Source organism: Phalacrocorax carbo, chromosome 19, assembly GCF_963921805.1.
Source record: "Phalacrocorax carbo chromosome 19, bPhaCar2.1, whole genome shotgun sequence".
Taxonomy (NCBI): Eukaryota; Metazoa; Chordata; class Aves; order Suliformes; family Phalacrocoracidae; genus Phalacrocorax; species Phalacrocorax carbo.
In genome coordinates, this window is record NC_087531.1 from 9420752 (window position 1) to 9446490 (window position 25739).

The following is a 25739-nucleotide window of genomic DNA, read 5'->3' on the forward strand; positions in this document are numbered from 1 at the left end:
GGCGGCGGCCTGGCGCGTGCCCCCGGGTCCTGCGCGCGGCCTCCGCCCGAGCGCGCGGTGTTGGCGGCGGCGGGCCACCAAAACAAATACATGGAAATAGATTTTCTGATCTGTTCTTATATGGTTCAAATGTTCACAGTGATGTAACTGCCTTATTGAAGCCACAAATTTAGTTTGCATGCTTCAGCAATGGTAAGTCATACTACTGCCAAAATTGGCTCGAAGATTGTTTGAACCAACAACAATTTTGTAGTGCTCTGTGTTTTTAATATATTTTAATACGTTTGATGTGAATGGTTTGCTTTCACTGCCAGAGGTTTGTGGTTTCCAGAGCATGTATTCTTAATGGTCTTAAATACAGAAAATGTGGCGATATGAACACCATAGGAATTTCCTGGGTTTTATGAAGTAATTAGTTGGCTTGAACATTTATGGCACTTGCAGAAGTTTTAAGTGTCTCTTATTGCCATCATGGAAGCCATGATGCATTACAGAATTACTGTGTTATTAGAATTTGAGTGTCTACTTCAAGGATGTATTTCAGATTTTGAAGAGAAACTTTGTCATTAAAATATACATTCATCCCACAGTCTTCACAAACTTCACTTAAATCAACAAAAAAAATTCCACACACCAGGGCTTTATGGAGAAAGGCATGACTATACCTAAAAATGTTTGAAAGTTTGAAACCTCAAAGCCCTGTTGAGTCTCGTGTTGTAGCAACACGAGTCTCTGCAAGGCACTGAAGTTTGGAGAAAGCTGGAGCGTCAAATTACATCAGAATCTTGGTGGAAAAGGATAATGTAATTGCTGTGCTAAGCATACCAGTTTGCAGCAAATGGTGAAGCAACATGTAGTCTTGATCTGGTTTTATCCCCAAACATGTAGAGTTTTGCATTTTCAAGGTAAGTGCTTTAGATAATCCTTTAGCTTAATGCATTATACAGTGAAGTGCAAGATCTTCAGGGATTGTCTGTCAGTCAACCGATCAAAGTGCCAGCTGATGTGTGGCTCTCTAGCAGTGTGCCTGACAGCTGGTTTGGTTTTTTCTGTTTCCAATATTATACTTTGTATATGTTTACGGGCTGAACACTTTTTTAATAGGCAGGATGTCTAAGGATATCTACTCACACAGGTTCACATTATTTGTGCCTTTTAAAGGGTTTAACTTCAGAAATTCTAGTCATCTAATCCTGAGTATCTTGGGTGTTACAACTGTCAGGAGGTATGTATCATCAGCGTAATAACAACAGCCCAAGCCCTGTCTTTCAAAAATCCCTCCTAAGAACAGCTTAGAGATGCCAAAAAGCACTGGAGTCAAAACTGGGGAAAATGCATACCCAGTTTAAGTTCAGGCATATCATGGTCATGTGTGAGGACTCAGACAGGTATGACCAAAACCAATTCAGAATGGCCCCAGGCATATCAAGTGTGGCCTTCAGATGATATCGTTACATCCCACTATTGATATTGGGAAGGTCTCTCTCTCCCCCAACTGTGCTGAGTTTGCTGTAGCATGTTTACATTAAAGTGGTCTTACATGACTTGGTAATTAGTTGTCCTGTAACTATGATTGAGTTCTAATGTGACTGCTCAAGTTTTAGCCAAAGTTCAGCAGTAGATGTAGGTGCTGCTTCTGCTGCCTGTATGACATGGTGTAGGAAAAGATTCACTATAGTTTGAACTGGGTGAGCAGTAAGCTTCTGGAGAAAGTAAGTCTCTCTCCTGAGAAATCATGATGCTTCAGGCTTTAGGATCTACCTGACAACAATAAAGAATACTTTTTGCCCTACTTTGTGTTAAGCTTGTGCACTCTGGTTAATACCCTCTAAGATAATACTCTAAAACATCTTTTGAGAACAGTACTGTGTAAAAAAAAAAAAAGCCAATGTGACTAAAAAAATTTAATCTTTGATAAAAGTTAGATGATGTTCACCTATGCATTACTTTATTTTTTAAAGGGTTCACCTGTTCTCTAGAAGATGCCTGCACTTCAAAGTTTTGGTTTATTTGAAGAGCTAAATCTGATAATAAACTTAAGTCAATGCCACGATATAGATTCAGCTTTTCTTTCTGAATGACGAAATTCTGCTTCTGGTGAGGATGGGAGGCTGTTAGGGGTTTGAGACTTGTGGCATGATGCTTTTGAGTTTATGAATGTTTGAGTGTACAAACTCTACCGTATCTTTTGAAGTATCTTTACAAGGCATGATGATTCTTGTTTCTGTCTTCAAGGCTTGTCTCACTGAATGGAAACTAATGCTTGTAATTATTAAAGTAATACTAGGACCGAATTTTAAAGTGTTTCAGTTTAAATGTAAGCTATTGCCAGTGACTCTCCATTTTAATGGTTTCTGAAGTTGGAAAAAGTGACTTTGTTTACCATAATTTCACCTATGTAGTTAAATAACTGAGTGTGGAAACAAGTGGCATTATAAACTATTAAAAAAAATCTTTGTAAATGTTGACTTTTAAAAAATAAAAGCTCTCTTATTTGGATGTTAAGGTGCACCATGACTTCAGAATAATATATGCACAGGCAATGGAGGTATAGGGAGAGGAGGAATGCTCTAATAGTCTTCTAACTTCCTTGGTAAAGAGAGAAAGTGTATGATCTTATAAGGGCTTTTAGAGCAAGTTCTTAAGTCAGTTTTCCTCATGCAGTTGAACAGTGTCATTTTAGGGAACTTGTTCTGTTAGTCGTTACAACTAATGAACCATAATATTTTTCTCCCTTTGGTTTTGGATCTCTGTGGTATAAGCTGGTTTATTGCAGCGGGGAAGCTTATCTGCACTGTGTGGCTCATGCTTTAATTTAAATGTAACAGCAAACTAAAACTTCTGAATACAGAAATAGGGTTGTAAGCTAATGGCTTAAGGATGTATGAAAAGAAAATGTATTTGCTTTCTAAACCAGGTCTGCAATAAAACTTTCACAAGGTAGAAATTGAAGGGTTGTATTTTCTTTCAGGGGACATGGGCATTGGCTATGGTGACTCATGGGGCCTGAGCTACTGCTGTTATGTCTGCATAGACAAGAGAGCAGCTTTTTTGTGATTGAAATAGTACCTACATGTCATGGTTCAGCCCCAGTCGGCAACTAAACACCACACAGCCACTTGCTCACTCCCCCCACCCCTGTAGGATGGGGGAAAGAATTGGAAGAGCAAAAGAAAAAAAAAGAAAAGTTGTTGGTTGAGATAAGAACAGTTTAATAATTAGAATAAAATTATAATAATATTGATTATTATGATAATAATGATAATATAGTAAAAAGTGGGGGGAAAAAACAGAAACATAAACAATATAACCGTTTACCACCTGCTGACTGATGCTGCTGGTCCCTGAGTCGTGACTGCTGCCTCCCTCCCCCGGCCAGCCCCTCCCAGTTAACATACTGGGCATGACGTTACATGATATGGAATATCCCTTTGGCCAGTTTGAATCCGCTCTCTTAGCTGTGCCCCCTCCCCTCCCGGCTTCTTGTGCCCCCGGCAGAGCCTGGGAGGCTAGAAAAGTCCTTGACTAGCACAAGCGCTACCCAGCAACAGCCTAAACATCTGTGTGTTATCTCAACATTGTTTTCATACTAAGTCCAAAGCACAGCACTATGCCAGCTGCAGTGAAGAAAATTAACTCTATCCCAGCTAAAACCATGACACTACAGAAATTCAACATTTGTTAACTTATAGCACACTAAGTAAGAGAACAGTGCTGGGCTTGTCACACTGGGCAGGAGCCCTTTAGCAATTTCAAGTAACACTGAGGCATTCTCCTGTTAAAGGCTTGGTGTTCTGTACGGTCCATTTTAAAACAGGCATCTTTAACCAGTGGGATGAGATGAACTGCACCTGTATCTCCCAGATGGAATGCAGGTTCCCCAGTCACTTAAGCAGCAGTGCTGGGCTGTTCTGTGTGTGAGGGCTGAGCTAGGGCAAGCCACTTCTGGCTGGGTGGAAACATCCATTTGTGGCAGAGGGAAGTACTCTTACAGGGTCCCCTAAAGTGAACAGTGGGACTGTAAGCTCTGACTCACCTCTCATTAGAGTCACACCCCCTTTGGGACCTGAAACAGGTGAATCTCTTCAGTATCATGTGTCCTACTGGGAGAATGCAAGTACTACTAAAAAAAGAAAGACGAAAAATACACTATTCAAAATTGGAAATCTAAAGGAATTGACACTTTATTGTTTTAGAATTCAAGTAGAATTGATGACACATTTAGATCTCCAGTTACTTGGACTGCAAAGCATCCCAGAGTGTTAGAGCTAAAATCAGTGAGGCAACCAGAGCTGGATATATTATGCTAATACATATGTTGGTGTTACTTAATTACTAGGAAAACATTAATTACTAGGAAATCAGTAGCTCTTTGTTAATTGATTGGCATTTTCTGGCTTGTTTGTGTGACTTTATCTTAGTCTAAGCAGTCATGGCCTTAATTTTATATCATGGACGTGAACTGCATTAGTCAGTCTTTGTAAGCTGACTGGCCTGCAGGGTGATATTACAATGTGGTATCAGTAAATTCTATGCATAGAAGCTGGGTCTGTTAAATAAAACTTTTTCTCAGTTGTTTCTTTTTTTTAAAGCATTCAGCCATCACAGTTTAATCGTGTCCCATCAGCAGAGTGAGCTGTACCATGGAGCAAACTCCCATGTGGGCACCTCCTAGAGTATGGGCTGTCAGGCTGGTTGCACTGTCGCCCCTGGACCGGGTCAGAACGCAGTCGGGGCAGGGCTGCGGTTGTGCCTGTCAGCAGCAGGAACTTATTCCCCAGCCTGTCCTAACACCAAACTTTCAAGGGGACATGGATTAATACCTGATTTTAGTTGACAACCTGTATTGATGGTATTTGCTTATGCTAATTGCACAGCCAAGACAGATTCTTTATGATCTGTGTGTCTAATCTTTAATTGCAAAGCCTCACTACCTTCAGTTTTCTTTGTGCCTATGCAGGTCATTCAGGCATTCAAATGTGGATTTTGGGTGATGGGATAATGAAACGAAAATCCAATTCTGGAGCTTCCTCTGCCACACGACTGTTTAATGGAACTTAAGTTTTACTGCTGAATATTCCTCCTCAGGTAACTTTGGAAGTCATAGGCAGTGCAAAAATCCGAGCTTTTGGTCTAGGCTCTGGCAAGTAATTCTCCAGGAGTCCTGGCAGAGAATGCCTCGCCAGCAGCGCTGCCTCTCGGGAATGGCTACACGGCATGTGTGCGTACAGAATTATGGTTATGTTTCTGAGCTTTCATCAGCTAAGTTTATTTCATGGATTAGGGTCAGGATTTTTGATCATTCTAGGAGAAATTAGTTCTGGTCACCAGTGGCCATTATTCTGCCCAACAGAGCACATAAAACAGCCCTGTCCACTATAAGGACTCAGGCTGCATCAGGAAAAAAGCGATGTGGCTTGTAGGCAGAGAGGGCTCTGGTTGAATTAAATTAGGAATTTCCTGTTTTGGCACCGTATCAAGTTATGAAGATTTTGCAGGTTTTTATTACTCATAGTAGAAGTGTCGGTTTTGGAATGTACTGAACCTAACCACTATGATTTATCAACAGAAACGATTGCTGTGTCCCAAGAGGTTACTTTTCTCTGGCCATCAGAACTTGTTTTGCTGGCATGTTTATTCCTTGACCTTGCGCTGTATTTAATTTTGAGACTTTGGGTTGAATTTGCAGGCCTACTACTTAAAGGGAGCTTTTTTGTGACTCTATAACTGGCCATGTGACTGTATAAAATGGCCATGTATAACACAGAAATTCAGATTAAAATCATACAACCTCTGCGGTACTGTTTCTGCAGTAGTTTGTCAGAATCATTTTATTGTTTCTTGCTTGCTGAGACTGCTACCAGAGAGCAAAGTTCAGCTGATATCAGCATTTCCTAGGGACTTTTGTCTCAGTAGAGTATTCTGTTCTCATGCTTTAAAGATAATGAAGTGAGTCATTGTCTTCACATCTCATATGATTTATTATGGACATACATTGCTAATGCTTTCCGAGGCAGGGGGAGAGTGGGGGAGGGAGGAACAAAAGAACCCCAGATCTTTTGTTCAGACTTGTGGCTTTGAACTAGTAGGCTGATTGGGAGCTTGCTTAACTAGGAAGTTGCTTTGATTTACTTTTTTAATCTATGTACTGAGAGCACTTCAGCAGACAGTGGTGCTCATGGGAGCCTTTTGATTATTTAATTTTATAGGTATACTTTGGCTTTGGCATCATGGATTAATAGATTCATCAGCACCTTTTAGTCTGTGTGGATACATCATTGTTTTATTCTCCTACTGAAAAAGTGATGCTTGTCTGCACCAGGTGCAGACTGGTAGCGCTGATAAAGGAGTAAATTTGACATCTTGAAGAAGAAATATCAACTTGTGAAGCTTTGGGAGCGTAGAAAACTTCCTAGACTGACCATCGATACAAACTGTGCAGTAACATCTCCGACCCATTCTGTCATTAGCATTTGATATACTTATTTATGACCTAGTTCATCTTTTGTCATGAAGGTGACAAGGTGGAGTTATAACAAGAAGTAAAATAAAAGGAAAATACAGTTTAGGTGTTTGTCCTAAGCCAAAGGATGTATTTGTAGGGCCAAGTACCAAATTACCACTGAGTGCAGGATAGGATGTTTGAAGGAGGAAGGAGTCCTGTGAGCTGCCAAGGAGCTCGAGTCAAATGTAAACACGCTCGTGCTTGAGCAGAAAATACTGGTAATCCTTGCTAGATGCTCCATGGTAACGAAAGCGATGAGCCATTCTGTGGAGGACGGAGGGAGAACAGGGCTGTCATCCACCTCCCATAATAAACAAGTTTCTCAATTATAAGCCCTTCTGCCCACAGCGGCAACTCTTTTGCTGGTACATGTTTAATACCAGTGATAGCAAGTCTGTAGCTGTGATGACCTAAACATAACTGCCTTTCTCTATTCTTACCCCAAACCAAGATTGTCAGTAAGCTTTTTAAGCTGGAAATGTTACGGCTTTTAGTTGTTTGAAATGCTGGATACACCTGCTGAAGTGTGGATGGGGATGAGAATTATGGTGGCCACCAGATTAGCTCTTGGAATAAACTGCATGGTTCGTACAGGGAGAAATCCTTTCCGATGCTGAAAACTGCGCAACTCCCATAATTCTCATGAACCGTTAGGAAAGCGGAATTGTATGTATTTTTTTTCTCAGAATACCTGTATCATTTACGGTTATGTAATAAGTATGATGATAATTGAATCTTAATTTCCTGCTGTAGGAGGTGCTGCGATCCAGCACACAGTTGGCTCTATGCACTAATGTCAGTCAGAACTGCAGTGAAATTTGGAATTAATCGGTTGGAGATGAAGAGATTTGGGTTTTTTTCTAGTTGATTGTAGGTTGAAATTCCTCTCTTGTGTGAGGAGATGTTTTCTGCCAGATTATAGTGGATAGTACTGGCAATACGGTGTGGCAGGAGTCGGACAGTATGGTTTTTAAACTCTGCAGAGTGAAGTGTGGGTCAGTATATTCATTGTCTGAAAAAAAAGATGAGCAGTGAGGTGACTTAATCTAATGTTATGTCAGGCAGAACAAGAGGAATTATAGGAAGACTTCATGCATGACTGAATAGTTAATGTACCAAAGTAAAACTTGGGGGAAAACTGTCCTAGCTCTTCCACAATATAAGGAGCTGTGCTGGCTCAGGAGCAAAATTTTGGAGTTTATGATAGTGCTGAGCATTAGCTTATAAAAACTTAGGCATTGAGAACAAAAATAGAGGACAGAAGACATTATGCTGCTGTGTTGTATGACAGTGGCTTGCTGTGCTTGGGATACCGATGATGTGCAGTTCTCTGCTCCTCCTGTCTTTGAGGGGATACAGTAGGACTTGGGAAGGGCCTGAGGCTGGTGACAGAGAGGATCAAAAGCGGAGCCCAGCTTTCACAGCAAGGATGACTTGAGTGGGCTGGGGCTCTGCAGCCTGGCAGAGATGATTTAAAGCAGATACTAGACGTTTACAGAATCTGAAATGGGATGAAGCAGCTGGATAGGAACTGACTGTCCACTGTCTCCTCCAGTACTATATGAGCTCAGGTTTGCAAGTGAAGCTGTGAGGAGCTAGCTTCAAAGCAAACCAGAGGAGGTGACGATCCTTGCAATTGGCAGTAGATCTGTAGGAGTCTTGCTCAAGGATGCTGCAGCTGCAAAAAGCTAAAGGGGGGAAAAATGAGGCTGAGCAAGTATTTGAGAGATGTTTTGAGAGTTACCAAAGGACAAATTATGTCAGGCTTGAGATATTCTTGGGGCTGACAATTGAAGCAGAGGGACTTGCAAGGGAGTATTCTGTACTGCCTCTTCCCTCAGCGTTTGCTTGTAGGCACCATTGGAGACAGAATGCCGCGCTGCATAGACCTGAATGTGCTATTGCCAGATAGTACCTTTTTGATAGATGTCACACAGTTGCTCTATCACTATTGCATGATTTTCTTCTCTGTGTGGGCTTCATTTCGCTGAAGTTGCCTCTGCCTTCTGTGCAAGCTGGTCTAGGCTCCCTCTGTAGGCAACAGAAAGCAACAGCCAGGATGAGTTGCCTTTCGGAGATGCTTATTGCTCTCAGATCACTGAGAGCAGACAGATTTTCTTGATGACTTGTATGTCTGCTGGCTGGTGGCCAACAGCCGTTCAGGGTGCCGGGGTGTTTGGTTTGACCTGCCACTGGTGCGAAGCCAGCAGCCCCCAGGCAGCTGTCAGGATAACTGGACAACTAAAGAAGGTGTTGCATGTCATGCTGATCCAAGACCCCCATTTCATGAGGGATGCACTTTTTCCCCCTAATACAATGTGTTTCAGGCTATTTTTCAACAATTCATACAGAGGTTTAACCAGAAGTCCATAATTATAGATCCATAATTGGCACCAACCTGTCATTCCCAGAAAGATTCGAAGCTCTTTTACCGTGGTCGGTTCTGGAGTCCTGCAAATGGCTTCTTTCCGGTCATTCCTGAGCTGTCTCTGTCCCTTAGAAATCATGAATCCCAAGTATGTTACTTCTTTCTTCAAGATCTGGTCTTTCTGTAATGGGACTCGATAACCACTTAGCCCAAGAAAGTTTAACAAACTCACAGTCCATTCTTTATATTCTTCATCCTTTTCTGTGGCTATCAAAATATCATCTACATATTGTAAAAGGGTACCATTTCCTGGAGGTCTTTCCCAGGCCTCTAATTCTTTAGCTAATTGATTTCCAAAGATTGTGGGGCTGCTTTTAAATCCTTGAGGTAACACTGTCCAGGTTAGTTGGGTTTTTTGTCCCGAATCAGGGTTTTCCCATTCAAAGGCAAATAAATTGCGGCTTTCAGGGGCCAAGGTGAGGCAGAAGAATGCATCTTTCAGATCTAATACTGTGAACCATTCATAGGTTTCTTTTAAATTGGTCAGTAAGGTGTATGGGTTCGCCACTACCGGGTATAAATCTTCAACTATCTTATTTATTGCCCGCAGGTCTTGTACCAATCGATATGTTTTGCCATCAGGCTTTTTGATAGGCAAAATAGGAGTGTTATACTCTGAAGAGCATTCAATCAATAATCCAAATCTTATGAATTCTTCTATAATGCTTTTCACTCCTCGCCTATCCTCTAATTTCAGGGGATATTGCCTTACCTTGACAGGTTGTGCTCCCTCTTTGAGTTTAACAACAACCAATTCTGCATTTTTGGCCTTTCCAGGCATTCCCGAGGCCCATACTCCTGGATATACCTGGTCTTTTATTTCTTGTAGAATTTCCTCTCCCCTAACTTGTGGTTCAGTGAGGGTCAAACTTAAAATTTCCATGTGGTTTTCTTCTGGTATTTTAAATTCAATTTCCCTTTCATTAAATTTTATTTCAGCATTCAATTGTTCTAGTAAGTCTCTTCCCAAAAGTGGTCTAGGAGCTTCAGGCAGGTAGAGAAATTTGTGAATCCCTACACACTTCCCAATTTTGAATTTCAAGGGTTTCAAAAAGAAAGCTTTCTTGACCTGTCCGGTTGCTCTCACAATATTCACATTTTGTTTACTTACGGGCAATAAATCCTGATTTAATACTGAAAACGTGGCACCTGTATCTACTAGAAACTCTACAGGTTTTTCTTCTTTCCCTAGCTGTATTTTTACCAAGGGTTCCGCTAGGGAAGATTCCCCTGGTCCCCATCAACTTTCTTCCGTGTTGGCAACTGTCACCGGTTTGCCCAATCTCGGGCAGTCCTTCTTCCGATGCCCCATTTGCTTACAATAAGCACATTGATTTCTCAAGAGGGGTTGATTTCTTCGGGGTGGGGCACTTACACCACTTCTCATAGCTCCTCTCCCCTCATTAGTGTTGTTTATCTGACCCCCTGTGGTGCGCAAGGCAGCCACTGTAGCATTAGCAATTGTTCTGCCCATCGTTCTCTCTTTCTGACTGTCTCTGTTCTGATACACTTGCCAAGCAGTCTCCAGCAATTTTTCTAAATCTCTTGCATCTGTTCCTTGCACCTTCTGTAACTTTCTCCTGATATCATCTGCTGACTGTCCCAAAAACAGGAATATCAACTGACCCTTTCCCTCCTGGGAGGTAGGGTCTAAAGGAGTATATTTCTGCATTCCTTCTTTTAACTGATTCAAAAAATCAGTAGGAGATTCCTTTTTATCTTGTTTTATCTCGTACAATTTAGACCAATTTACTGGTTTTGGGACAGCATTTCTTATTCCATAAGCGATCCATTCCCTGTACCTCACTAATAAATCCCTGGCTCCTGTTTGGTTGGGGTCCCAGCCAGGGTTGGTAACTGGAACATAATTATCCACCATTCCTGGCAGGGTTCCAGCCAAAACCAGAGCCTGTACCTGAGCTCTGGCTGCTCTCACAACCATCTGCTTCTCCAACTCACTAAACACCACATCCAACATTGCATCCACATCCTCCCAATCGGGGTCCTGAGTTTTCACAATCAATTCAAATCCTTTAGCAACCTTTTCAGGATCGTCCTGATAACTCCCTGCAGTAATTCGCCAGCTGTCCAAGTCTGCTAAAGTAAAAGGCACTTTGATTCTAACAGGTCCTCCCACTCCCATTGCCTGCCTTAGAGGGGCCTGTATAATAGGTCCCATTTTACTCCGAGTTCTGGCAGTGATGGGAGAAAATCCAATATCAGTTTCTTCCCTGACTCCTGCCTCCGATTCTTTAACCCCGACCGCACCAGCATCTCCTTCCCTATCACCTTCTCTCTCTGGCAGAGGCAAATAGTCCTCCAGCCTTTCATTCTGTGAGCCAACTTTTAAACATCTCTGTCCAATGCTACACGCCGAACAACACCTCTTTAATTTTGTCTTTTGCTTATTTTTCTCTTTTTCTATCACCAGAACCATAGGGTCCTGGGGCGCTAGATTGATTCCACATTCTTTCTGCCATTCAGGGTGATTCCGCAGGGTGAAAAACATATCTGCATAACCCACTTCATCCCATTTTCCTTCGCGGCCTAGAAATAAAATGAGTTGTAACAAAGTATTATACTTTAAAGTTCTGTTAAAAGGCCATTTCTCTCCTTCATCTAGCTTATATAAAGGCCACCACTGATTACAATATTTTATCAAGGTTTTACGATCCACACTCCCTCCAGGTGTTTCCCCGATATCTTTCCAGTGGGCCAAAATGCAGCCCAAAGGGCTCTTTTTCAGAACTCCACCCTGTTGGTTCCCCATTCTAAAACTTATACAACACAAAGACAAGGACAAAGACTAGGGCACGAACACACACAATTAACAATTACTAGCACAGACACAATAACCACTACTACTCCCACCGATAACAAATGCTGGCATAGGCTGATCAGAAACTTTCAAATACGTGTATACCAAACATATAGCGTATATCACACACGCATATGTAAACCAAAATCAGATACAAATGCACAAACAAACGACCATACTAATCAATTGATCCATACAACCATGCAACGTAGTAACCAAGTGATTAATACAAATCGTACATGCAATTGTATGCTACCCTGCGGGGTTCTCACAAACTGCGACTGGTGGGTAGCTTCAAATGACCGGTCCCCAAAACCAAAAAGAATGCCTTATTCTACCAGAGGTCCTTGTCTGCCCCTGCACGGATCCGCCAAATCGGGGAGTCCCTCCAGAGAATTCTCTGGGGGCGGCCAAGGGAGTCTCCGGCTCAGGGGTCCTGCAGCCGGACAGAGATGGTCCCACCTGGGTCGCCAAAACTGATACAAAACTTCGCGGATACTATCCTTCAAAGTCCGAACTTCCCCATAAGAGGAAGCGGAGTATCCAGAAAGTTCCCGAAATAAAACTCAATAGCAACAAAGTCACTATTAAGCAGGCATCCTTTATTACAGCGCTGGGCAGCACTGGGGATTGATCCACCATGAGTGCTCCAGTGATTCAGTAAACTTCCAAAGATTATATGCTATAAAGTCATACATAGTCATAAGGCTCCCGAGGATTCATTAACATATGTAAAAGCTCAAGCTGCATGCATAGTTGTCTTTTTAGTGGTCTTCGGGGGTCCTCCAGTGGTCTCTGATGGTCTTCCTCACCTGTCAGCTGGTTGAACTTTGGGTTTCCTTTGCCCATATGCAGTCACTGAATTAGCTCATCAGTCCTTTGGCCTTAGACTGTCACAAGAGGCTGATGGTTATCTCGGCACTGATGTCCTGAGTCTACGTTATCAATGAATTTACAAGCTTATTCAAGGTCTTTTTAATCCTATCAGGCACCAAGTTACATTCTTCAAATACCTTACACTATCTTTGCAAGGGAGAACAAGGATGTTTACAATTAGGTCTGAGTCAGGGACTGTCAGGGGTTTAGTCCTTTCACTACAATCCACAAAAAGCTCATCGGTAGACATGTTTGGCCATATGCAAGTCTTGCAGCCAATACCAGACTTGTATAAGAAGCCTAAAACGAATAGGCTGTGTGAGTGCTTGCAGTAGCGCAAGGGAGTAAAGGAGAAATTCATCAAACTGTTAGCACTTGTGAGCTTTTTATACATTGCAGGTTTGAATGTGACTCGAAAGGGAGGCTTTTTTTGTTTTTAATCGAGTGTTTCAGGAAATTTTCCCTTTATTTTCAGAAGCCATTTAGTGTTTTAGTAGAAAAACAGTACCGTCATTGAAAGGGAAAAGAATATGTTGCCCTGTTTGATTGCAGGCTTACCAGGAGCACTTAGAATGACAAAAGCACAAGAAGAAAGACGTTGTTCAGAAGACAGGAAACCGAGGAAAGAGGAGCCCCACAGGATTCAAAACCAGCTTCAATGTGAGCTCTGTGATGTCTCTTGCACAGGAGCAGGTGCATGTGTGGCACATATCCGGGAGCCATCAGAAGGTGGGATAGGTTTGTAGGGTTATGAACGTGACAGATCTTGCTTATGTTCTAGAAGTGTGCACAGCAAGTCAAAGATCTTTCAGAAGCATTTCTGAAAGAAAAATTGTGGTAGAAATATATGCTTTAAGCGAGTTCACTGCAGTGAGCGAACTCTTGGGATAACCAGGTGTGATCCCCGCATAAGTGTGTCGCTCAGCTTTGCCAGATGTCAGTTCAGTTTGTGTTTGCAGAGCACAAAGACTGTAGGAGAGTCTCAAATTGCCTTTTCTTATGAAAGACTTCTTGCCATTGGAAGAACTTCACTGTCTTTGCAGAGATCCTATCTTTGCAAAGAGTAACGTTTTAATGTTACCTGTTGGATATTGCAGCAGGCTGAATGCGTGACAGATACTCAAGCAGAAGCTTTTGCTTGACAAAGCAAACCTTTTAGCATGGGCATTGGTTCTGTGTGAATTAGAGGTGCAAATCTCAGCAATAAATTTAGTCCACTACTGCCAGCTGCTGTAATAATTGCTATAGTGACAGGAGTAGAACAATTTTGGGAAGATTTTTATGCTGACAAACAACTGACAATAGGATTTTTAACTCAAATGCTATTAAGGATGTCTTCCTAAATAGTAAAGAACTTAGCTACTAATCCAGTCTTCATTCACAGGCTAATAAAAATAGAGGGAACAAGCAACAAACTTGTGGAAGAGAAGGTGATGAAACCAACAGCAGAGCTACAGCCATCTCTGAAAATACACCTGGAGGACTGCTGGATGTACGGTCTGATGTACATGACCATGTAGAAGAGGTTAACGTCTTTCCTCGCAAGATAAATTGTTATGTGAGGCTTTTGATTTCAGACATACTTATTGTCATTTTTAACATTTGCAACGAGTTTTTTTCAACAATACTTGATCTAGCTGTTGAACTTATTCTATGCTGGTTTATTTTGTGCCTAATTACCTGACTCTTTTTCAAAAATACATTTATGGGCTTACTTGCAAGGTTTTGTATTAGTCGAGCTTTTTTTCTGTGGGCAAATACTGTTTTCAGTGCTGCGCCAGGTGATGAAATGTTTAGATTGTTTCCATTGTTATTATTTCATGAATTCCTGAAAATGTGACTTTGCTTTTAGTTATGAAATTGTACATTACAATTCAATGTAATTGGCATTGTAATGTACAATTTGTACATTGTAATGTATAAATGCAACAATTACAAAAGTACAAGATTTGAAATATAAATTAAATCTTCAGGCATAGCATTTCCAGAGGCATCAGTTTTTGTTCTTCCCATTCTCACTATAAGCAAAAGCAGATAAAAAGAAAAAAAACCAAGTGGAATAATTATTTATGCCCAGAAAATGCTCATGATGACACAGGCAGGTGACTGAATACCAGGGAGGAGGCGGGTGCTCCAGGAAGTGGTAATGATCTTCAAGGGAACGTACTTGGGTGCACTTCTTATGAGCTTTAAAATGGAGTCACATCCATCATGATGACAAATGCTGTCTTGGCACTGTGTGCGAATGAATCATGTTCTGGTTAAATTTCTACATGGGGTTTTCAGTCGCGTCTTTCTAGAGCCCTTTACAGTTGAAATGGATGTTGTGTTTCCTTCCTGTCTTAAACAGCATGTTGCTGTGAGATTTTAAAATAGCTGTTGTACATTACTCGATGGGTTGGCAAAGTTTTAATAAGGAATAAGTATGTGCATCTTGTGAAAGTACCTTCTGGTGAGAAGTTCCTGAATTTAAAAGAGCTGTTAGTGTCATGAGAATCACAGAATCCCAGGTTGGAAGGGACCTCCGGGATCATCTAGTCCAACCTTTCGAGGAAGAGCAGAGTCTAAACAAGATGGCCCAGCACCCTGTCCAGACAACTCTTAAAGGTGTCCAACGTGGCCAAGTCAACCCCTTCCCTGGGGAGATTATTCCAATGGGTGACTGTCCTCACTGTGAAAAATTTCCCTCTGGTGTCCAATCGGAATCTCCCCAAGAGCAACTTGTGTCCATTCCCCCTTGTCCTCTCCATGTGACTCCGTGTAAAAAGGGAGTCTCCATCTTCTTTGTAACTACCCCTTAAGTACTGGTACAAGGTGATGAGATCCCCTCTGAGCCTCCTTTTCTCAAGGCTGAACAAACCCAGTTCTCCCAGCCTACCCTCGTACGGCAGCTTCCCAGTCCTCTGATCATCCTGGTGGCCCTTCTCTGGACCCCTTCCAGCCTGTCCACATTCTTTTTGTACATTGGGGACCAGAACTGTACACAGTACTCCAGGTGTGGCCTGATGAGCGCTGAGTAGAGTGGCATAATGACTTCTTTCTCTCTGCTGGCGATGCCCTTTTTGATGCAACCCAGCAGCCTGTTGGCCGCTTTGGCCGCAGCAGCCACTGTTCACTCATGTTGAGCTTTCTGTCCACCAGGACCCCCAGGTCCCTTTCCACAGAGCTGCTCTCCAGCCAGGTGGATCCCAGTCTGTACTGCACTCCTGGATTATGTTTTCCCAGGTGCATGACCTTACGCTTCTCCTTGTTGAACTTCATAAGGTTCTTGAACACATAAAATGTTCAAGAGTGGCCCACTCCTCCAGCCTTTCCAGATCTCCCTGCAGAGCAGCTCTCCCTTCTGGCGTGTCTGCTTCCCCACTCAACTTGGTGTCATCTGCAAACTTCATCAGGTTACACTTGATCCCGTTATCCAGATCACTTATAAAGACGTTGAATAACATTGGGCCCAATATCGATCCCTGGGGGACCCCACTTGTGACTGGTCGCCACTTTGAAAAAGAGCTATTTACTACCACCCTTTGGGTGCGGCCTGTCAGCCAGTTCCCCACCCACTGCACAGACCACTTGTCTAGGCCATAACACATCAATTTCTCCAGGAGGAGACTGTGGGGGACCGTATCAAAAGCCTTGGAGAAGTCCAGGTAGACAATGCCCACCGCCCGCCCCATGTCAACCAGGCAAGTCGCTTTGTCATAGAAGGCCGCCAGGTTTGTCAAGCACAATCTGCCCTTAGTGAAGCCGTGTTGGCTTTTCCCAATCACGTGCTTCAATTGACTTGTGATGGCCCTCAGGAGGATTCGTTCCATAACTTTCCCAGGGATTGAAGTAAGGCTGATGGGCCTATAGTTACCCGGATCCTCCCTCGAGCCTTTCTTGTAGATTGGGGTAACATTTGCCTTCCTCCAGTCCCCTGGGACATCCCCCGTTCTCCATGACTTCTCAAAGATTATGGAGAGTGGCCTTGCGATGATGTCAGCAAGCTCTCTCAACACCCTCGGGTGGATGGCGTCAGGGCCCATTGATTTGTGGGGGTCAAGCTCTTGTAGTAATTCATATACTAACTCTTCCTTCACTGATGGTGGGTCGGTGTTTGGATCAACTGGCAATTTTGTTCCCAAAGCCTGGGACCCTACAGTGCTGGTAAAGACAGAGGTGAAGAAGGTGTTGAGGGCCTCTGCCTTTTCAGCATCGTTGGTGATTGACTCTCCTTTTCTGTTTAACAGTGGGCCTGTGTTTTCCTTCTTTTTCTGCTTGTGGTTGACATGTCTGAAGAAACCTGTCTTGTTATTTTTGACATCTGTGCTGGTTTTGGCTGAGAAGGGGTTAATTCTCCTCACTGTGGGGGTCGGCTACCTTTCCAGCTTCCCGCGCTCTGCCGCGTGGCGGGGGGGGGGGGGGGGGCAGCTGACCCCGACTGGCCAATGGCAGGTTCATTCCATACCGTGTGACACCATGACCAGTGAAGGGGGGGCAGTTGGCGGCTCGGGAGCGGCGCGGCATCGGGTCGGCGGGTGGCTGCGGCACGTGCGGTTTGTTTTGGCGGTTTGTTCCCTCCCTTCCCCCTCCCCCGGGGCTTTGCGCCTCTCGTTGTTCTCCTTTACATTGCATTTCTGTTGTTGTTTCTTTTAATTTTAATTATTAAACTGTTCTTATCCCAACCCACGAGCGTTACCCTTCTGATTCTCTCCCCCATCTACCGGTGGGGAGTGAGCGAGCAACTGTGTGGGGCTGAGCTGCTGCTAAACCACGGCACATCTACGGCCAGTTTCAATTTGAGCTGGGCTTTTGCTTTTCTAACTGCATCTCTGCACGCTCTGGCAATGCCCTTGTAGCTCTCGATGGACAATCCTCCACTTCTCCATCTCTGGTGTGCTTCCCTTTTGGATTTGAGTAGACCCAGGAGGTCATGGCTGAGCCATGGGGGCTTCTTGCTCCGCTTACTTCCTTCTCCTTTGTAGGGGATAAATTGGCTTTGTGCTTCCAATAGAGAATTCTTGAAGAACTCCCAGCACTCACTAGCTCCTTTGTCCTCCATGGAAGCTTCCCATCGAATCCCTCCCAACAGAGCCCTGAGCGCACTGAAGTTTGCTCTTCTAAAATCCAGAACCCTTGTCTTAGAGCTGACCTTCAGCATACTCAGCAGGATCCTGAACTCCACAATACTGTGGCCACTTCAGCCAAGGCTATCACTAACCGAGATATTACAAAGCAGGTTTTCTCAGTTTGTGAATAGCAAGTCCAGCAGTGCCTCATTCCTGGTTGGCACATCTAACATTTGTATCATGAAACAGTCCTCTATGCATTCCAGGAACTTGGTGGATGACATGCGATGAGTAGTTATCCTGAACAATGTGGTTTATGTCTCAGGTTGGAATTGATGAAGGGAAAAAATATCTTTATGGTAAGCTGAGTGTAGTTTCAATGGGTTTGTCTTTAGTGTTTGGTATTTAGTATTCAGAAAGGAGTGCTAGAATCCTACCAGCAAAATAAAATATGTGATAAGAGGTGGGAGAAAAAGTTCTACTCTTGCATACACCCATAAAACTGCAGTAGGTGAGTGATAGAAAAATCCCAGTAAATAACAGAAATATCCGTGGAGACCCCCAAAGACTCAGTCTAAATGACAGAGGTGATACATTCTGCTATTCTGTGTGCTTTTGAGGGGGAATTTCTTGTATGATTATTGTGGTTAAGAAGATTACCAGGCAGTTGTAAAATCCTGCATGCACTCAGTTGTCTCAGATCTTGAACATTTTTAGAAAGAAGCTCTGAACTGAGCTCTTCATTTGCTTGACGTTCATCCTTAGGAAGGTCAGGTTTTTATTAAGTGCAGGTCAAAGGGTTATTTTGTGTTGGTCTGTTTTGGTGGTAAAGTAGCAAAGGTAATTCCTTACCTGGCTGCTTATATGATAAAAATTATCATAGAAGTTAATACATTCCTGGTGGCTTTACAGGCCTGTGACAATGTGTGGGAGACTCTAGCCCGGGAACGGCTAGCAGAAAGCGGGCATTGAAGTAGGAGGACAGGCTCAGGGTCGGAGCGACCTTGGGCCCAGCTGTTGTTGACCGGTAAAGGAGTGTGAGAAACAAGTAACTGCTAATTGCAAGGCTGAACACAAGAGATAAGCATGGGAGGAGTTGGCATCTACCTCCCAGCCAATGATGAGCTGTGCTTTTGCAATATGTATGAGCTAATTAACGAACGGTATAAAAGATATTTGCTAATTGCCAATAAACGAGACTTGATGATCATCATCGGATGGTGCCTGTCTCCCGCTGGTTTTCCGTCAAATGGTGACCCCGACGTGATACCACGGACGGTCCAGCGTAGGGTTCGGGTCCTGCAAGCAGAGGGACGGCAAAACAGACAGCGCAGCTGGTCTGCGTACCCTGGGCGACCACATAGGTGGGCTCAGTCTGCGTGCCCTGGGCGACCACATAGGTGGGCTCAGCCGATACGTGCTGCCGAGACCTTGGGAGCTGCAACGGCGCCGACGAGCACAACGCAGAGGCAAGCAGCATATGATTTCTTTACATCCCTCTTAGAAAGGCGTAGCATTAAGGGTATAGATCTACGCAAAGAACTACCATTGCTCATAAGCTGGGGATGCGAGAAAGGACACTTTAGTAACCCACACCTGAAAAGGATTATTTCGGATACAGCAGCGAGAGACGGAGATGCACTGGCAGACGGTGGCCAGGGGGCAAAGAGGAGTCGATTTATGCATCATTTCTGATACGTCCCGACCCTCCGGCCTGGATCCAACCTCGGGATTCAAGAGGGGATCCGCTTTCCGCAGTTGAAGCTAACCCGGGAGCGAGAGCCGTACAAAGACGCTGATTTTCCTCACATTGGGCGATGGAGGTCGAGGTAGCTTTCGAATTATTAAAGCGCTTTTTAGAAAAGCGGGGAGTAAGTCAGTTAAAAGACTTGTCAGGATTAGTTGCAGTGGGTAAAGCGAAAGAGTTTTTTAAAGAACCGGAGTCGATTTTTGAAGTAGAGGAGTGGGGAGCCTATGGTGATTGTTTGTGGGATTGGGTGATAGATGACGATAAGACAGCGGAAAAGTTAATGAAACCTTGGCGGGAAGTGATTAACTGTATGAAAAAAATATAAAACTGAAAAAAGATTAGCAACAGCCGCCTCTGATCGGCTAGACAGCTGTGACCCCGATGCTGGAAAGATTGGAATTGGCTTAGACAATCTCTCTCCTCCCTTCTCGGGGATCCCAGTTGTCGTACCTCGAAAGCCCCTTATTCCCCCCCCTCCCGCCCCTGATAAATCTACATCTGTAGAAACTAGCGGAGGAGGAATAAGCTTGGGAAAGGGAGGTGAAGATATTGAAAATTTATGTGATGTAGTCTCTCCGGTGGAGGAAAATAAGCCGAGCACATCTAGTCACCGTTTTTTGCCTGCTGTGTGTAGCCAGGTTGACTGGCGAAAAATCGGGTTAGAGGCATTACAGAACGGGGACCTAGGGACCGCCGATTTGTTAGCTCAGGCTTTCCCTGTCATCTATCAACCGGACCCTGCTAACAATCAAAATTTATTCGCACACCACAATCCTCTTGATTGGAAAATTTTTATGAAGGGCCCATTGCTGCGTCAATGTGTTATGGAAAACTCCAACCATGCTACTAAAAGCATTTTAATTACACTTCCCCTAGACGCAGGCATTGAGGTGATGCTTGAACGCATGAGTCGGGTACCTCCCGGCCCCCGAGCTATGTTAGTTGAAGCACTGAGGGAAGTTGGGCAGGGAATGGTACACGTTCAGCAACAAGTTTGTGCCGCTCTCGCCCCATTGGGTCCAGCCAAAAACTCTCAACAGTAACCAAAGAGGGTCACTGCCACATGGACTTTCCCAATCCCACTGACATGGCTCACAGAAGAGCCAGTATGGGTCGGGCAGTGACCGCTCAAACGGGAAAGTCTACAACAAGCCCATATATTAATAAAACAACAATTAGATCAAGGACATCTCAAGCTGTTACATGATCTACGGGCAGTAAATCAGCAAATGCAAGTGATGGGGGCTTTACAGCCTAGCCTTCCAAATCCAGCCATGCTACCAACTGACTGGCATTTACTAATTATTGACTTAAAGGACTGCTTTTTTACTACAAAGCTGCATCCTCAGGATACCCAGCGATTTGCATTTACGTTACCGGCAATCAACAGAGAGGGTCCTGACTTACGCTTCGAGTGGACAGTATTGCCACAAGGCATGCAGAATAGCCCTACTCTGTGTCAACTCTTCGTAGATGCTGCATTGAAAGAAGTGAGGCAGCAATGGCCGGACACTATAATTTACCATTATATGGATGACATCTTGTTTGCGCAAGTACAACCTTTCTCAGCACAGCAAGAATTATATTTACAGCAACAGCTCCAGCTACACGACCTAGTAATAGCAGCAGAGAAGGTTCAACGTTCATCGGTATGGAAATACCTTGGGTGGCGCATCAGTGACTCTCAGTTTTTCGCCCAATGTTCAAGGGCACTGACCCTGCCGCGCCGGTCCGACCGACTGCTGAACAACACACTATGATACAACGTCTTAGCTCCGAGATCGTCCAGAGAGCAGTAGACCGCCTGGACCCCGATCTCCCCATCGATCTCACCATACTCCATGGTTCTACTCACATTTTGGGTGCACTTACTCAGTGCAAAAAGAAAAAGGGGGAGAAGATAAGGGTGTTGGAATGGCAAAAGTTTTGTTTGTGCAAAAGTTTTGTTTGTATTAAATCACTTATGCCTATTTGCAGAACACGATAACCCTCCTGCGTGGGTGCGTCAGTACAACACATTGCAGGTATCCCTCACAACCCAACGGGTCAAGCAATAGTGGAACGAGCTAATGGGTTGCTGAAAACCTATGTTCAAAAGTATGCAGATATAAAAGACCCGCAAGAGCGGCTGGTAAAAGCACTGTTTGTGTTAAACTATTTGTGTGTATTTGGCTCTGAGGGAGTGCCTGCTGTCATCGTTCACTATAGACAGAAAAAGGACGAACGGGAGCTACCCCGAGTTTGGGTCAAATATAAAGACCCGCATACGGGTGTATGGTCAGGGCCTGTGGAGGTTTTATATTGGGGGAGGGGGTATCTCTGTGTTTCTACCCCTACAGGGCCACAATGGATTCCAGCTAGATGTGCCAGACCCGCCACCTCCCCCACACAGCGCGACGCAGAACAGTTGCCCACCGCGGCACCAGGCGAAGCAGCACCCGAACGGCTGGGATCAGCGGAAGGAACCCCAGAGGAGCGCTGTGCAGCACTCACCAGTGAATAACCACGGTCCAGGAGGAACAAAGGTCCCAGAGGGTGCATAGCGCCCGAGGTTTGGTCTGGTTTCGACCGAGAATACAAGGCGGACTGATAATGAGCTCTGCTGAACAGAAATTATGGGTATTAGCCCTTTTAAGTGTATGTAGCACTGCCTTTGTACCTAACGTTTTTGACCCACGAGAAAATATCTGGGTCACGCTAGCTAGATCATTGAATACAACTAGCTTTTGTGCCAGCCTAGCAACGCCTGACTCCCCATTTGTCACATGTCTTATTGGGGTGCCTTTAAGTAATGCAACCTTTATGACCTTTACCCAGTCCGTAGCAGAGCTGCGACAGCAGCATAATATAACTCGGAAGCGTCCCTTTAAGTGGCGTGACGCCCCTTCGGTGTTTGTTGAGTATGATATCTGGGATGATGTACTCCCCGTAGGCCCAGAACCACAAGAGCTTGCCCTTGTGGGCTCTCTTAATGCTACTGCTTGGTGTAACTATACCTCTGTAAATATATCACGCTCTAACAATATGCCTATTGTGCTACCTGCAGGTTTGTTTTTAATTTGTGGAGATGGGGCTTGGCCTGGCATCCCGTCACATATAAAGGGAGGGCCTTGCTCTATAGGTCGCCTAACGTTTCTTACCCCTAACACTTCAATGATTTATCAACATCATAGAAAGATGAGAAGCGAAAGGAGCACTCATAAGTTTGAGGATAACTGTGACTCTACAGCTGAATTTTGGAATCCTACAAAGATCATAGCTGTTTCCTTCTTGGCTCCTGGAGTTGGTGCTGCTCAAAGCCTCACGACATTAAACAAGCTAGGGTGTTGGCTAGCTAAGCAAACAAATGCCACATCAAAGGCATTATCTGACTTATTACTAGATGTAGACTCTGTAAGACAGGATGATCCATGGCATTGGTTTAACAGCTTGTTTAATGGATGGGGCATTGGCAATTGGATCAAGAGTATTTTGCAGATGGGATTAATAATATTTATACTGTTTATTATTATATTAATGTGTGTCCCTTGTATATCGCAATGTATGCAACGAATGATGGAAAGAAGTATGAGTGCCGTGTTCCTTTCTCAAGGAACAAAAAGAAAAAGGGGGAAATGTGGGAGACTCTAGCCCGGGAACGGCTAGCAGAAAGCGGGCATTGAAGTAGGAGGACAGGCTCAGGGTCGGAGCGACCTTGGGCCCAGCTGTTGTTGACTGGTAAAGGAGTGTGAGAAACAAGTAACTGCTAATTGCAAGGCTGAACACAAGAGATAAGCATGGGAGGAGTTGGCATCTACCTCCCAGCCAATGATGAGCTGTGCTTTTGCAATATGTATGAGCTAATTAACGAACGGTATAAAAGATATTTGCTAATTGCCAATAAACGAGACTTGATGATCATCATCGGATGGTGCCTGTCTCCCGCTGGTTTTCCGTCAACAATGCAATCTAGAAACTAATTTCAACCAAGGCAGAATCCCAAGGATGGGAAAATGTCCAGAGAAGCAGCAAGGTGTTAAAGGGAAAGCATGTTTGTTTGCTCTTTACTTCCAACATGTCACTTTTATCCTCTCTATAGGCAATGGGACTTTTTGTAGAAGAGCCTTTAAAGAGGGCATCAAGCCTGTGAAATCCTGGCAGTGGCAGGCAGCATGTTCTTGAAGGTGTGTTGGGAACAGTATTGGCAGGCGGGTATCGCAGCATTACCCAGGAGCCTCACCGGAACCTCTGGCACAGCAGCTCATGCTCTGAGTGCTGTTCCTCAGTTCTGCTGCCTCGTGGCTGTTTTCTTACGAAAGTGTTGTGTGATGTGACTCCTCTGCACTGCTGAGCTGCTCTGTTAAAATAATATTGATAAATTTTACTGATTGATAGCAATAAATTGATGGCAACATATAATTATGTTGATATTGCGTAGCAACACTCCAGGAAGGAGACACCTTTCTACAGTCTTTGCTAAGGAAAGACGGCTACTTAATTTTGTCAGACATGCATTTCAAGCCCCCAGGCACTCACAGTTGGCTTTTACAAAGCTCGTGTTGCTTTTCTGAAGGCTTGCAGTCATTATTTGTAGAAAAACTTTTAAGGGAAGTCTCCAATGCTGTAACTGTGCTCATTCCAGAGAATCTAAAGCTTGATCAGTTTGTCACACCTTCTTGAGTAAAGCAAAATTCCAGAACTATTTAAACAGTTTTTAAACTGTTATTTTTAATTCTTTGCCTGCTGAGTTTTGCTGTTAAAAAACTGACTGCAATATATTTATTTTTGTGTTTTCTTTCTCATATCTTGCATTGTCAGATGAACCTGGGCTGCAAGATCCCTGCTAGAAAGGTAAGTTGACTGCTTTGGAGACTGAGAGCTGTCACCAGTGAGAGGACGCCACAGCCCATGCACAGATAGAGAAGACGAGCCGTTAACAACAGTTAAGGAGGACACTTTGGTAAATGTTCCTGGCAGTGGTATGCAGGAGATCCCCACTGCAACTAACACTTCTGAACTACTGAGAGATGCGGTCTGCTTTTTAATGATAGAAATATAAATAGTAACACCAGAAGTTGTGTTGATGTTGCTCACTTTTTAATAAAGCATCAAAGCAAGTGAATATTTCAAATGAGAGTCCGGTTGTCTTTAAATATGATGCTATTTGTTTTAAATGTGTCTATCTGCCATTGAGTCCTCTGTCACATTTTTTATTGCCTACGTGGAAAACCATAGAACTTATCGTAGCACATAAAATTCTACATTGTGTAACTCAAGCCCTCTTCCATTCTGTTTGGTTGTTCTTAGCTTGGTATGCAGGAAGAAAGGTCATTTACATACAATTACTTCTTTTTCATTGACACTTAAAATTTGCCTGCCCGTGCTTTCTTTGCAGTGAAAGCATTGACTTTCCTGACCAATATCGAATAAGCAAATGTTAAAATCCTACAGTTACTCATGTTAAATATGATGAAAGAGAATTGAGTATGAGACTAAATTTAAATTGTTGTAGCCAGTCGTGCCTGACACCTCTGTGGCTCAGTGCAGAAGTTTGATTAAGAAGACTTCAGCTTGCGCACCAAATTCTTGATTTCTTATTTTCAAGGTAGCTGACTACCTTAGCTTTAGGTGAGTGTTTGCAATATAAGCTTAATTGCAGAGTGTATGGTGTAGTGGTGATGATGATCTTCTAAATAACTTTAAAGTCCAGCTTCCATAGTGTGTGTGGGAAGAACTGCAGATTTTTATGTATTTCCTTCATACAGCAGCCTTCATTTCAGTTGGGTTGTTACCATTTTATCGCCTCCTTCTCCTAGCATGTTCTAAAAATGCTGGCTTTCAGAAAGAAAAAAGAAAAAAACAAACCAACCCCAAACCAACAAACAGAGGGTTTAGAATAGGCCCCTTGCCATCTCCAGAAAATACATTTAATGCATGCAGTAAAGAGACAGCTGGAGAGCAGAGGTGAAGGAGGCGGAAAAAATTACAAAAACGATGTTGCCTAATAATGATACTGCATGTATAAAATAATGCTGATATGGTTCCAATTTTTATATATCAAGGGGTCCTGGTTTAGTCTAATATCTTACATTTTTAATAACTTTTCCTCGAAATAGTGTACTGTAGGTAGTTTTAAATTGTACTATAATTCCTACAGAAATTGCACCATTGTGCAAGAGTGAAGTTGCCTGTAGCAACAGTTCCTTTCCTCTGTTATGTCTCCTTCCCCTCCCACTCCCTTGCTCTAGAAGAAAATCCCTGCAGCAAAACAGGTAGACAGTCAGATACGATTCAAGGGAAAAAACAAACCAAACCAAAACCAAAAAAACCACCCC

General features: G+C 43.5%; 1 long non-coding RNA gene and 1 pseudogene across 1 annotated transcript; both read left to right on the forward strand.

Annotated features, from left to right (window-relative positions):
• The first annotated feature begins 19 nt into the window (after positions 1-19).
• LOC135316275 (uncharacterized) lies at positions 20-24710 on the forward strand. Its single transcript, XR_010375692.1, has 4 exons — positions 20-192; positions 13180-13356; positions 14012-14185; positions 24223-24710. It is a non-coding gene; the product is annotated as an uncharacterized LOC135316275 (long non-coding RNA).
• On the forward strand, positions 2543-4339 carry LOC104052259 (uncharacterized; annotated as a pseudogene).
• Positions 24711-25739: the final 1029 nt, after the last annotated feature.